Source organism: Trichechus manatus, unplaced genomic scaffold (genome assembly GCF_000243295.1).
Source record: "Trichechus manatus latirostris isolate Lorelei unplaced genomic scaffold, TriManLat1.0 scaffold00101, whole genome shotgun sequence".
NCBI lineage: Eukaryota > Metazoa > Chordata > Mammalia > Sirenia > Trichechidae > Trichechus > Trichechus manatus.
Window position 1 is genome coordinate 9,222,554 of NW_004444037.1, and position 10,289 is coordinate 9,232,842.

Below are 10,289 nucleotides of genomic sequence, written 5' to 3' on the forward strand. Positions count from 1 at the left end.
GATAGGGGACCTCTGCACATCTCTCTTCGCTCTCTGTTGTCTGTCAGTTTCTTATTCCATTTGGTGCTTGGCTGAGTTCCTTATCTCTTTATTTTATGCTTAGGGTTTCAGGATTGATGTTTGTCTCTGTTTGACTTAGTCTTTTGGGTCTTTGCTGTGGAAGAATGGCATGGTGCTTCTGTCTTTAGCGCCATGTTGCCCAGAAGTCCCTTTTATCTATCATAAGATAAAAGGTGGTGCAGGCCACACTCCAGGGAAACTCCCTTTACATTGGATCAGGGATGTGACCTGAGCAAGGGTGTTACATCCCACCCTAATCCTTTTTAACCACAGGCAGAGATTATGATATATAACACATATCAAAATCATAAAATAGAGGACAACCACACAATACTGGGAATCATGACCTAACCAAGTTGACACATGTATTTGGGGGGCACAATTCAATCCATGACGATAACTATAAGCCCCATTTATATTATTTAATTAGCCTTAGCTAGAAAATGTAACTAACTAAAGCCAAGGCTTTTTAGTAGTTTTATGAAGACTCTTGGGGGAAAAATGGGAAGAACATTGATATAATATTTTGAAAAGGCAGAACACTCATATAGCCATTATATCTTGTTTAAATAAGGAAAAAGTTAAAGGTTATTTACATAGCCATGACTAATCAATTTAAGCCTATACTTATTTATCGTAAGGACAAAGTTGAGTTTCTGTGTAAATCTGTTTACTATGTTTATTAATCTGTGTCCTGTAATATTATAAGTTGAACACTTCCAAGTACTTCTAACTGTTGACTTGTAATTTTGAGAGCTTTGAATATTGTTATAGGAAAAAATTATTAAAATGTTAACTATAGCAAAATCTTTTTGCTTAAATTGTAAACGATGCCACAGATTTAGTCTACTCTTCAGCCTTATGATAATTAATTTACACTCTATAACTTCACTGAATTTATTTTGAAATCTCAAACATAATAGTGGCCTGACTCCTCCTCTGCTTCCCACTGGCCACAGTTTCTTGGCTGGAAGTTACAGGCTTTGGCCCCGTGCCACTTGGATTCACCCTGCCCACACTGGCCGGCTCCCTGAGTGCCATTTGTTGCTGGTGTGGCTTTTTTCTGCTTCTTTTGGTTTCTTCCGTGCCTCTCACCACCACCATCCCTTCTCTCAAACACCTAGCTCCGTGTGCCATCTTTGCTTCTTCTTGAAAGGTTGTGAAGTGTCGCTAGGCTGGAGATCTGCTTCCCCAGCCTTTGCCGCCATGTTGGTGGGATGCCCGGGGCTTTTGTTTTTGTTTGTTTTCTTTTTATTTTTGCAACTTTGGAACCACTTCTAGCTGGGCTGTACTGTGCAGCTTTGGAACCGGTCTGCGCAGCCACTCAGTGGAATCCCTGTGGACATTTCTTTTTTCTTTTTTCCTTTCTGTTTTTCTTCATTTCTCAGTTTCTCATCTCTCCACTCCAACAGCAAGCTCCCTTAGCTCTTTTTGTTTTTGGCTTCTGTTTCTCTCTCCTTTCCTCTTTCCTATACTCAGCTCCACACACCCAGGAGCAGCACAGGCATGGCCTACCAGAACCTGCCCCACACTGATTCCCAGCCTGACATGTCGACCCTAGTACATGCCACAAACAACACATCCCAGCCCCTCCCCTTCAGCTGGACCTGCCCTGCTACACCATACCTGAGTGACTGACACTGCCCATTGGACGAGGTGAAAAGTATCGTGCCCACAGACAAGCAAACAACAAAGAATGTGCAGCCCGCCTGCTCAGACATAACCAAATAAAACAAAAAAGCAGGAAGACACAAACAAATCTACAATTGATAAATGAGGAAAATAGCTACTGAATGTCTGAAAGACAGCCGACAATATGAAAACATATAAAAAACAGGACAGGATTGTTGTAGGAGGTGTCCAAAATAAAACACCAGATGACTTTCCAGTAGAAAAAAAGGCTCTAGGATTACCTGATAGGGAATTCAAATCTCTAATGTTCAGAGCTATCCATGAGTTGAAGCAAAAGCAGATAAAAATGAGGAAAAAACAAACACATTCATGGAAATGGCAGACAAATTCATGGAATATACAGACAAAAATTGGAAGAATTCAGGAAAATAGTACAGGAACAAAATGCCAAAATAAATTCACAACTATAAATCATACAAAACCAACAATTAGAAATCCAAAAGATAAACAACAAGATTTCAGAAATGGACAGTGTCATATAAGGGATGAGGAGCAGGTTTGAAATGATGGAAGACAGGATCAGCGAAATTGAAGACAAATACTTGGCTACAACTCTGTGGAAAAATCAGAAAGAAAGAATGAAGAAACCCTGAGAATTATGTGGGATAATATCAAAAGCAAAAATTTGTGAGTGATCAGAGTTCCAGAACAAGGGGAGAATATGGAAAACACAGAGAGGCTCATTGAAGTAATACTGACATAAAACTTCCCTCATATCATATAGTGGACTGACTTATTAGTCAGAAAGCATCAAGACACTGTCTTTGTTTTCTCTCTATAGATGATACCATGTGACTTTTGCACACCCAGTTCTAAGAATTAATATAAATTATAGCCTAACAAGTGGAGATACGTTCTGACAAACTCCTTGGGCTTTTAGTTAAGACCCATGAAGGGCCAGGCACAAATCTTTTCTAGAAGAACATAACATCATCCAGTGCCTCCACTATTTTTTCAAATACAATGTCTAGCCATCAGTCAAAAGTTACCAGTCAAGCCAAGAGATAGGAACAAATGATCAAAACCCAAGAGTAAAAATAAATAAATAAGAACTATATATGCCCTAGCTAACAAAGCTACTGGAAGACCTTCCAAGAGATGGATTGACTCAGTGGCTGCAACAATGGGCTCAAACATAACAATGATTGTGAGGATGGTGCAGGACTGGGCAGTGTTTCATTCTGTTATACAAAGGGTTGCTATTATTTGGAACTGACTCAACGGCACCTAACAAACAAAAACAAAAAAAATGAAGTTAGACAAAGATATTAAATAATCATGATTAACATATTTAAGACAATAGAAAAAATTATGAAGCATTTCACCAGAGTATTGAAATTTAATAAACGAGTGGAAAGTCTAGACCAAAAAAAATTAAATTCTAAAATTAAGAAAGTTGAACAGCTGATTAGACACATCAGAAAAGAGAATCAATGAACTCAAGTATAGGAGAGTTAAAAATACTCAGTGTAAAATACAGAAAGAAGAAAGGATAAAGAATACAAAAATAATGTAAAAAATAAATAAATATGGCATAGTAAATACCTGTAAGTGTAGTCCTGGGAAGAGATGGCAGATAATGGGGCAGAAGCAATATTTGAAGGTATACTAGCTAAGAGTTTTCAAAAAGTGATAAAGGACATAAAGTCATAAATTCAGGAGGCGCAAAGAATTCCAAGCAAGAAAAATACAAAGAAAACTACATCTGGGCATAGTATAATAAAACTTCTAAAACCTAGAAACAAATAAAAATCTTAAAATTAGATGGAGAAAAAAGGACATTATTTTCAAATGAACAACAGTAAAATTGACAGATTTTTTTAAATAGAAACTATGTAAGCCAGGGCAATAAGATGGCATACTTAAAGTGCCAAAAGAAAATCACTATCAAGCTAGAATTCTAAACCTAGTGAAAATATATTTTTAAATGATGATGAAATTTTAAAAACTTAACAAATTCATCAACAGCAGACACAAACCAAAACAAACAAGCAAAACTAATTAACAAATAATAGCAGTAGGAAGTCTTTGTGGCATTTTCATTTACCCTTGACCCATCCCCTCCCTAGCTTGGCAGTGGTCTTGAAAATGGCAGTCCATGTTTCCAGTGTGAGCCCATGGTCCCTGGTTCTGGAGAGAGCAGTCTAGAAGAACTTACTTGCAAAGAATTGTGTTTCTTTTAACCTGTCTGGAGACTACCTGAAGAACTGAGGCAAGTCACTTGTCTTTGTTTCACCTAACTCAGAACTCATGCACAGCAGGAAAAACAGCAGACATTTCTCGGAAACTTTGTAAGGCACATGAGCAACCCACAGCTACTTGGGGCAAAAGATTAAAGTATACAATAGAGTGTTGAAAGCCTGGGAATAAATCTGGGGAGAGAGTTTCATTGGGAAATTAGGACATTCAAGTGTGTCCGTGTATACTGGGGAATTTAGAAAGCCACGTGTATGCCCAAGGCAGGGCACATGCTCAAAAAAGACCTGACAGGATCTTAAGGTTTCAGCTGTGGCTGATTTCTAGGCTCAGTGAAAGCAGGAAGTAAAGGTTAAGAGAGAGTTGTAAATGGCCTGGTTAAGTGTTGAAGGAGTACCCAAGCACAGAACTAATCTGCAAAGATTGGGAAAGGATTTTTTTTTCCTTTTTTTTTTTATTCCTATTCTTCTTCCTCTGCTTCTAATTATGCTTATGCTTATTCTTTCTCTCTCTCTTCTTCTGGCATTCAAGGAAATCTGTCAAAACACTAACTGAACACAACCTAAAGGAACAGAGACTTCAGAGGCCACACATGACAAAAAATACAGACTACAAAAATACTTTAGAAGTCACTAAACAAACACACAGCTATAGCCTACAGCAAGCAACAAAAACAAACCTCAAGGAAGAAGAATCTGATTTCCAGAGTTACTACAATATAACAATAAAAATTCTAGTTTTTGACCAAAAAAATGACACATGTAAACAAGAGAGTGTGGCCTATTCACAGAAGAAATTCACAAATTGTCACCGAGGAAGCAGACATTGGACTTGTTAGACAAAGATTTAAATCAGCTATCTAAAATATGCTCAAAGAGTTAAAGAAAGCCATGGACAAAGAACTAAAGGGAACCAGGAAAATGATGTATGAACAAATAGAGAATATCAATAAAGAGACAGAATATGAAATTCTGGAACTGAAAAGTTACAATAACTGAAATGAAAATCTCACTAAAGAGTTTCAATAGCAGATTTGGACAGAAGAATCAGTGAACTTGTTAATAGGTCAGCTGAACTTATTGAGTCTGAAGAGAAGAGAGAAAATAGTATGAAGGAAAAGGAATACAGCCTAAGAGACCTGTGACACACCATCAAACATACCAACATATGCATAATGGGAAGCCCAGGAGAGGAGAGAAAGGGGCAGAAAGAGTATCTGAAGAAATAATGGCTGAAAACTCACCAAATTTCATAAGACACAAATCTACACATTCAATAAGCTGAACCCCCTCTCCCAAAAAAAGTAGGATAAACACAAAGAGACTCACTGAGACATACTCTAATCAACTTGTTGAAAGCCAAGGACAAAGGGAGAATCTTGAAAGCAGCAATGGAGATGCAAGTGTTTTTTATTTCTTCATGTGCATTTGAGGTACTGTCCAGTATTCTTTCACTTCAGCCTGAAGGACTTCCTTTAGCATTTCTTGTACAGCAGGTCTGCCAGGTATGTATTCTCTCAGGTTTGTTTATCTGGGGTTGACTTTTAATTTCTCCTTTGTTTTTGAAGGATAATTTTGTTGAATATAGGATTCTTGGTTGATCTTTTTCAGCATTTTGAAGATGTTATCCCACTGCTTTCTGGGTTCCATGGTTACTGATGAGAAATCAGTTATACATCTGAGTATCTGTTGTATGTGATGAGTTGCCTATCTGTTGATGCTTTGAAGATTGCCTTTGTCTTTCAAAATTTGACTCTGATGTGGGCTAGGTATGGATTTCTGAGTTTATCCAACTTGGAATTTATTGAGCTTCTTAAGTGTGCGGATAAATGTTTTCATCAAATTTGGGAAGTTTCCAGTCCCTATTCAAATAGTCTGTCCTTTTATCTCTCCTCTCCTTCTGGACTCCCATTATGGGTCTGTTGGTAGGCTTGATGGTGTCCTACAGGTCTGTAAAGCTCTGTTCGTTTCTCTTTTCTTTCTGTTCCTCAGACTGGATGTCAATTGACCTCTTTTCAAGATCACTGATACTTTCTTCTGCCAGTTCAAATCTGCTATTTAGCTCCTCCAGTTTTTCATTTCAGTTATTTGTACTTTGCAACTCCAAAATTTCTATTTGGTTATTTATTTATAATTTCTATCTTTTTATTGATATTTGGAGACATCATTCTCATACTTTCCTTTAATTCTTTAGAGATGGTTTCCTTTCATTATTTGCATGTATAATAGCTGATTTAAAGTCTTTAGTGTTTTAGTTATCTACTACTGCTGTAACAGAAATACCACAAGTGGATTGCTTTAACAAACAGAAATTTATTCTCTCACATTCTAGTAGGCTACAAGTCCAAATTCAGAGCATCAGCTCCAGGGGAAAGCTTTCTGTCAGCTCTGGAGGAAGGTCCTTGTCATCCATCTTACCCTGGACTAGGAGCTTCTCAGGTACAGAGACCCTGGGTCCAAAGGATGCACTCTGCTCCTGGTGCTGCTTTCTTGGTGGTATGAGGTCCCCCTATCTCTCTGCTTGCTTCTTTTATACCTCAAAAGAAATTGGCTCAAGACACAATCCAGTCTTGTAGATTGAGTCCTGCTCATTAACATAACTGCCATCTGTGCCACCTCATTATCATCATAGAGGTAAGATTTACAATACATGGGAAAATCACATCAAATGGCAAAATGGTGCACAGTCACACAATACTGGGAATCATGGCCTAGCCAAATTGACACACATATTTTTAGGGGACAGAATTCAATCCATGACATCAAGTAAGTTGAACATTTTTACTTCCTCAGTGACAGTTTCCTCTGATCGCTTTTTTCCTATAAATGGGTCATACTTTCTTTTTTTCTACGTCTCATTATTTTTTGTTGAAAACTGCACATTTTAAGTAATGTAATGTGGCAACTCTGAAAGTCAGAGTTTCCCAGGGTTTGTTGTTGTAAGTGGTGGTGGTGGTGTCACAGCAGTTTGTCCTGGACTAATTCTGTAGTCTGTATTCTTTGTCATATATGGCCATTGAAGTCTCTGTTCAGTTAGCTTACTGATCTGATAATAACCGGACAGAGATTTCCTGAAATGCCTTGCTGAGGGGCTATGTGTGTTGGAGTACAGCTTAAATGCTTCAGCAGGCAGTTTACAACTCTGCCTCAATCTGCACTTCCTGCTTGTGCAGTGCCTCAAGGGCAGTCAGAGACCTTAAGAGACTAAGGCCTTTTCAGGTCTTGGGCATGCACATGGTCTTCTAGACTCCCACAAATATGTCAGAGTTTTTCAACGCACCGTATGGACATCTCATTCCCCAGTTTTTCCTTTTAAGTGTTTTGGTCAGCCACTTATTAGCACCAAGTGATAATGCTGCTTTAGATAGCTGCAATGTTAAATGGTGGCTGATGGTTTCTGAAAATGCCCTGGGGATAGAGCTATTCTCAGAGAGCAGCCGTAACTCAGCTCAAAGAAGACTTGAGAATGGAGCTTTTCAGCAAGCTGTCAGACATGTTGAATAGTAGCAGTTCTCTGTGGATGGGGGTTTTGGGGAGCTCCAGACCTGGTTTACCCACTCCACTGGGTAATTTTTCAGCTGCTAATTTTCACAGCTACCATAGTTGCAGGGCTGTTGGTTTTCAAGGCCACTGCACAGCTGGGGAGAGGGGGATGGGATTAGGTCAAGTTAAAATACTACCAAAGCTCATTGTTCTTACAGAAATTCAGCCATTTTTCTTGAATAAACACTCCCATTGTTGCCAACTTTCAGTAAATCTCAAATTCTTAAAAAGTTGATTTTAACAGATGACTGGATAAACAAAATGTGGTACATACATACAATGGAATATCATTCCGTTATAAAAATGAATGGAGTTCTGATACATGCTACAACATGGATGAACCTTGAAAACATTATGCTAAGTGAAATAACCCGGACACAAAAGGACAAATATTGTATCATTCTATTTATATGAGGCATCTAAACAAAACAAAAACCCACTGCCATTGAGTCGATTCCGACTCATAGCGACCCTATAGGACAGAGAACTGCCCCATAGGGTTTCCAAGGAGCAGCTGGTGGATTCAAACTGTTGACCTGTTGGTTAGCAGCCAAATACTTAACCACTGCGCCACCAGAACAAACTGTTATAGAGACAAGAAGATAGGAGAAAAGAATGGGAAGTTATTGTTAAAGGGTACAAATTTTCTGTTTGAGATAATGAAAAAGGCTTGGAAATAGTGGTGATGGTTAAACTACATTGTGAATGTACTTAATGCCACTTAATTGTACACTTAAAAATGGTTAAAATGGCAAATTATATATTGTGTATTTTACTACAATAAAAAAATGCAAGAAAACTTTTTTTAAAGTTGATTTGACAATTTTTGCCAGTATTCTTGTTGCTTCTATGGAGGAACAGATTTTTGGAGGTCCATACTCCATCATTCCTGCAGTCAAGTATATCACAGCCATATATTTCATGCTCTGAAGTTCAGATTAGGTACTAGCCAGGCACAATGGCAGTTCATACGCTGTCACTTATATGCTAGCTCATCTTGTTGGCATGGGGCAACACTTAGATCTGCAATGACTCCAGGTACTTCTAGGCCCCCTCTTCAGCTTCATCAAACCTGGTCCAAATATGTGTGAGCTCTTTGACCGAGAGCATGTGGCACCCAGATTGGAGGTGGTGAGACAAATATGAGTTTATTCTCTTAGTTTCCAGCATTAACTACCAGACTGGCTGGTCTATAAAAATTTCAACACTAGACACAATAGCCTGCAGATACTGATCCACCAGCTCCTACATTGCCTAAAGTCTAATCCCCATTATAAATCCTTAAATCTATATCATTTTTAACAGTTCTGCTTTTCTGATCAAACCCTAATGCAGAAACTTGGTAGCTACAAGCAGGATGCTGCCGTAACAAAAACATAAAACATACGACCGTGGTTTGGGGACCAAGTAGCAGATAGGTACTGGTAGGACTTTGAGGAGGTATTAGTGAAAACCTAAAAAGTCTCCAGGAGGGTGTTAGCATAAGCCTAAAGAACTTCCAGGGAGACTATCAGTTAGGTCAGGGCTTAAAACAAAAGTGAGAAAAATGTTGGAAGCTAAGAGACCCTTATTACACAGAGGTACAAAGTAGCAAAATTATCACCTGTAGCAACATGGAAAATAGAAAATGAACTTGATCTAAGATTTTTCAGGCAGTGTTGAGGGTTCCACTTGGCTTTTCCTAGTTGCCTAAAATGAGGCATGATACAAAGAACAAATTATCTAGTTTTCAATTGGAATTTGGAGAAAATATGAAGGACTTGGAGCACTCTTTTCAGTCAGCAAAGGGTTCTCATATTCTGAAATGGTTTCCAGGCAAAGATCATGTCCAAAGCGGGGCAGGAAGAACTTTTGTTCAAGACCTCAAAAAAATCTAAGACAGTGCTTCATATTTCAGACAAAAGGCTAAGGGTCTTAAAGGCATGCTTTGTAGACTCTGCCCCTTCAACAACGGGACTTAAGTATTTAAGGATGTTGTTCCTCAACAGTTAACATTTCCCCCCTTTTGAATGAGATCATCATAGTACTAATGTCATGCCTGTATTACTGAATTTGGGGGAAGAGGGCAGATAAATTGTTTAGTTCACAGATATTCAAATTAGAGTAATGGTACTCAAGGAACTATACCCAAGGAGATTCATCCACACCTGGACCTGATTATATTATGGGCTTCTGGACTTTGAGTTAATGTTATAAAGGAATGAGATCTGGACGTCCTGGGAAAATAGATGAGTTTATTTTGCACGCGGGTGGGATGTAAATTACCGTGGCTAAATGGTGGAGTGAAAAGTTAAGTCCAAATATCTTCCAACCCACGTGTTCTTAAAATGTCACTAGGTCGGGGGGCTTGTATGTTCCCTCCCTTTGCTAGGCAGGCTTGTGTGGAAATGATGCTATGTGACTCCTGAGGTTAAGTCATGCATAAAAGGTAATGTACCTTTTGACATACTTGCTGGAACATTTGCCCTAGAGCCCTAGGGAAACAGTCTGACGACCCTGAACATACAATGCTGTGAGGAAACCCAAACTAACCCACAGAGAGGCATGGCATGGTGAAGTCCTGAAACTAAATGAAGAGAGATATGTCCTGGCCAGGCCCCAGCTGCTCTAGCTCCTCACAATTCACCATCTGACTGCAGGCCTAAGACCAGAGCCAGAATCACTCAGCTTAATCCTTCCTTAATTCCCATAGAAAACCAGAGGTAATAAAGATTGTTGTTTTAAATCACTAAGTTTTGGGATGATTTGCAGCAATAGCTAACTGAAAATTATGTTTCTGGCAGAAATGTAGTATGAATA